Consider the following 6,000-nt stretch of genomic DNA (forward strand, 5'->3'; position numbering starts at 1 on the left):
AAGTAAAGAGCAAAAGCAAAAAGTAAAGCAAAAAAAGGGAGATCAACCGAACGTAATGATTGACTCGCAGATCCAACACTTCATACTTCCATCATATATACACTTATGAATGCACAGGCACATACACGCATATACACTTAGACCATATATGCATACAAATATAAACACAAAGCTTTTACCCCTATTCTAGCGAGACGTTTCGGGCGCGAAAAGTAGACAGACTATCCCTAGGGTATTCACTTCCTCCTTCACTATTCCTCCATTCTCCACTTTTTTGTTAATTTGATACAAAAATACAAAAAAGAGGTATGCGTGATTTTCTTTTGTAATTTGTACAAAAATAATGAAAACGAAAAAAAAATAAAAGCATCACATATAGTGTAATAATAACACGTGCGCACTCATTAATACAGCGTCTTAAAACCACAGATTCAGCAGTTTATTTTGTTTTTCGCTTAGATCTTATATATATAAATCTCATGAGTTCCCTAAAATAAGTATAATAAATATAAATTTGTATATACATGAGATATTTCTTAAAAAAAAAAAAAATTAAATAAAAATAAATAATAATTTACCGAGGATCAATTACACAACAGTGGAAGAAAATTATATTTATAATGAATTTTTGCATCCTCATGAATGTACATTATTTTGAAGTAAAGATCCAATTAAATGAATCAATAAGATATATAAACCTCCTTATTTTAAAATTCATATATAATTATACAAAGTGACAATTATTTTACTCCTATTTTATAATTCTTATAATAACGAATGAACAGCTTTTATCGTATAAATCGTAATAAAACCTTTTTTTTTACACCCGAATGAAAACAGTCATAATATTGAAGAACTGAGGAAATGAATGTAATCAATAGGCTGTAGCGTAATTTTTTATGTCTGTGATGCTACGACATATGAAACCGAAAGAGTGAGCACGCATTATACAAACTCAGTGAGATACTGACATACGTAAATCATAAATAAAAAATGTCTCTACATATGTGTATGAGTGTAAGTAAGTGTGTACATATATATGTACGTATTAATGTATATGTATACATTCGTATATATGTTTTTTATGTATGTATATATATTACGTACAAATGCTTGTATGTATATATATTTATATACTTATACATAGATATAAGATTTAAGTATTTGAGTTATTCTACTGCAGTAAGGGTTGATATGTATATTATCATATTTTTTATCTTTCATACTTATTAATTTTAATGAAACTTTAATTATTTGTTATGTATTATTGTTATTACAATATACATATTGTTTGTTCATAAAATTTATAATTTGACATTTAAATAGAACATTAAAATTATTGTTAAAAAAATATAATTTTATTTATAATTTATTTAAATGAAAATAACATTATTTAAGTATTTATTTTATTTATTACAATTCCAGTTTCACATATCTTCAATTAAACTATACTCCCCTCACATACAATTTTTATATTTAACATTTTGTATTATTTTCAAACAAGTACTTAGTCATTATATAAAAATGAAAAATATCTCTAATCTTTATTTCTTAATTAGCATTATCAAATTTCAATAGTGCCAAAATTATCATAAATAATTAAATTGTAAAGGAATATATAAATAGTTATTAAAAAAATTTATTTTTGTTGAATGGATTTAATTAATTTTTTAAATATATCTAATTATAAAATGGTAATAATGACTGAAAATGAATAAAATATAAAAATACATATATTGATCCTTATTGCGGATGTAAAAAATGTGATTTTATAATAAATCAAATTAAAAAAAATTTTTTGTATAACAATTTATCGATTCTTTTACTTTTTTTGCAAAAATGTCTAGAATATACAATCGAACTAAGTCGAATTATGAAATACTAAAGCGACGCATTCATGATATAATAATTTAATAATGTACGTCTGTTGTAAAAATAAGAAATATTAATTAAGTGCGAGGATTAATAATGTATTACTGTTAAATAATTGTTTAATATTTCATCCAATTAGATTTTTACAAATATTGCACATTTTCCCGAGTCTGTAAATGTATATTAATAAAAAAATGTTAATAGTGTTAATAATTTGTTTGATACTATAAACGGTGCATTAAAGGACATATTTTAATGGACTTAATACAGTACTGTTAAATATACAAATAAGTTTATTATAATATAATTAGTATATTATAATAAAACTAAATAAATATTTTTTTTTTTCGAGAATTTGTAACTAAACTAATCATTAATAACTTAAGATTTCGACATTTAGATGCATAAGAAATACTTGTACACCTATTAATTTGCATATAATCGAGTACGACAAAGAACAAATATAAGAATACATGAAACTTAGTACGAATGTTTATGCATACAAAATTAAATACAAATTTATCAAAGAGATTTTAAATACAATTCAAGAAAAACAATTAATCTAGTTGTAATTTAGTAGACGAACAATAAATCGTAGGTAATTTGAGTATATATAAGCGTTAAGCATTTAAGTTTATATTATATGAATTGAATTTGTTACAATAACACCGAAACAATAAAATTATACGAAAGATTATTTACTCGCTCTGAGAATAATTGTTTATATTTGTGTAATGTTATATATTTATAGTTTTTATTTAATACAAGAAAAAAGATAAAATTGTTGAATGTATTAGTTTATATTTACACTTGTAAATTTTTAATTATTAAGATAATTGTTTATTTATCATATAATAAATATGACATTGTAAAATTCAACTTATTTATTTATTCATTATGATTCTATAATTTACATATACTGTTTTTACTTCTCTTAAGTATTATTAATTCATTAAAACAGATTATTTAGAGAAAATTAAATATAAAATGTATGCCAATTTATCGACAAAAGATTTACATCACTTAGTCTACATTTCAGTAAATATGCATATTTAAAATGTTGAAATTTTCATTACGATCTCTTTTCATATTTTTTTTACTTCTATAGTTGATAAATACATGTGTACACATGATTATTAACAAATAAACGAATATTGCATTCCATTAAAATTCCGAAATATCTGATCATTACATAACTTTAAAAAAGAAACAGAAAATCCTCAACTGTAACACATAAATCTCACATCGAGACATCATTAAAACAAAAAAATCATTTCCAATGATTTCAAATAATTGAATAATCTAATTGACACTTGTGTAATCAATAAATGAAAATATGCTTATTGAGAATGAGTTAAAACGATGGATTTAACATTAACGATACCACTGATGCCCATACAACACTTAATACATAAAAAATATATCAATTCGAATAATCATGTCTGCTTTCTGCTTCGTAGATGATTTAATGTACACGAAACACTATTATTACTGGCCTGCCAAATACAAATAAAGGTTCCAGTTTTGCGAGTCGAAGCCAGCTATTGCACAGTATAAAAAATATAATGATCGTGAATTTGCATGTTTTTGCCAGTCGTCAGTCTCTAAAAGCAACGACGCACCGACCTCCCATCATCCTTCTAAAACTTTTAAGTCCTAATTCCTTATGCGAGTTTGTCTTTTAGTAGCACTATTATTCATCCAGCGATGGGAGTGCACTGACCAGGTGAACCAGAACCGATGTTATTGAAAGGAATAATTAACATAAGTGGCTTATTAACACTCAGAATAAGCTTTTTTTTTTTTAACGATAGTTTTAACTGTTGTTATAGAACTTTCCTTATTTTCTTCTGTGATTCTGTGCGACCAATTTATTTGCTTTTATTATACTAAATAAGCCTCTACAACTCGTGCTCCCGTTCCATTTTATTAAATGTAAACGTCATAACAATAAGGTACTTATTAGCCATAAAAATTTCCCTTCTCATTTAATTTTATTTCGAAAACACAAGACATTTCTATATATAATTCTCTTGTGATAATTGCAAATACTAAAAGGACGGCCCCTATCTATACACGTGCGGCTGTTATCATTAAGAAAATTAGTTGCCTTCGTATAACGTCCGATTATCCTATTTACGATAACCTGTAAGATTACACGCGCGGGGATACTATCAGGTCAACCTTCAATCATGCACAAGACTATCGATAAAAGCGACGCCTGTTTAATCGGCAACACTTCATCTTCTATCATTAATCAAATATAGCCAAGGTTAGAGCGAGATAAAAATACAAAAATTTTTCTTTATATTTTTTTCTTACTTATAATATGACAAGTGGCACGTCTGAAACTAAAACGTAAGAAGAGGTTTGTTAAATAAAATTCTTGACTATGTTAATAAAGATATGAGCTCGATTACTTGCTTTGGAGAAACTTTGAAAAATACTAAATAAAGTATACGCAATAGAGTGATATAGCTGTTATCTTCAATAACTTTAATATAACTGAATTTAAAGCAATCAAATTACTAATATCAACACTGAAAAGTTTTTGTGAAAAAATTGTCAAAATAATTTTTACATCTCGTATAAACAATTTTCTTCGGTATATATATATATATATATATATATATATATTTATGTAGATGGAAAAAAAGATATTGATGCGATAAGCATAGGACGCTGGAAGGCGATTTACGAGATCATTTAATAGACATTGCAGTTCGCAATGTTCCGATTATTGACGTGCTTATTATACACGAGTAATCAGCCTCGACACGTCGAGCTAATAAACGCCCGATGTATGAGGCAGCTCTACGCCTGGGCTCATAATCGTTCCCGTACGATAGTTAATCGGCCCGCAGGTATGAACCGGGTAGAAAGGAACTTTGAAACTGCATATAACTATAGGCTCCCATCCCCTCAGCAAGTAGGCGTGCGAAAATCGATCAAGGTACTTGTTGAGTGCAGCTCAAGTGCTCCCGGAAATTGATTTTCCAGGATGAAGGTCGCCTTTTTCGGGCGTGGAACGAGGATGAAATTGGTTAGTTTCTTCGGATATGTACGGTAATATTAACGGGCTGGAGAATTAGTGGCAGAAGCTTGACGCACAGGGACATCAATTTAGATTTATATCGAAATAAGAAAAGATGATTTATCCAGGACGATCTATTTACACAAATTTTTAGAACCATGCTGAAGAAATGGCAATTTTCAGCACTATATTGAATTATTAATATCCAAAAGAAAAATGAAAAAGAAAAGGCAATACTGGTAGCGTATATTTATAAAAACCCAAACATGCAAATTACTTTTACTAATTTGTCATTCTTAATAACTATACATCAATTTTAATTACATTTATTCAAAATAAAAACAATAAATATTATTATTGTTATGAGAAAAAAATATTTATATTGATAATACTGTATTTCAAATAATCAATATATAATAAAAACATTCGCTTTAATCAAAGCGGATTACTGGAGCACGTTAATAGGTTTCAAAAATAAAAATTTAAATATATAAATATATAAACATTAATAAAAATAGTCACTTGAATTGCTTATTAAAGAAAATTCACTAATGAACGATTTATATTAAAGTTATCGTTTAAATAGTTACAAAACTCTAAAACAAATGATCAGCAAAATTATTTATTTAAAAATTATAATGCAGCAGTATATTCATAAATTTAAAGGAAATAAAATAAAATTTTCACATAATTGGCTAACGTTTATTATCCAAAAAATCATATCAACGATTATATTTAAAAGTATAAAATAGTACCGTTGTAATTGTCAAATTATTATGAATAAAAAAATATATAGACATTTGTTTCTGATTCTCTTATGATTTACTTTTTCATTTATTTTATTATGAATGCTTTGAAATTGCAACGTTTGAACGATAGAATTTTTATCACAAAAATCTTAAAGATGTTAAAATATTACTATAATAAAAACCAAATATTAGGACTTTATTTATTAATTTGTTTATAAACTTTTCAATATATTGAAAGCGAAATTCTTAATTATTACATTATTTTATAATGTAGTAATACTTAAATTATTTCTATTGCACTAAATAGATTACTATTGAAAAGGAATTTCATTAATCTGTTTCATC

Source organism: Ceratosolen solmsi, unplaced genomic scaffold (assembly GCF_000503995.2).
Source record: "Ceratosolen solmsi marchali unplaced genomic scaffold, CerSol_1.0 scaffold6, whole genome shotgun sequence".
In the NCBI taxonomy this organism is placed as follows: domain Eukaryota; kingdom Metazoa; phylum Arthropoda; class Insecta; order Hymenoptera; family Agaonidae; genus Ceratosolen; species Ceratosolen solmsi.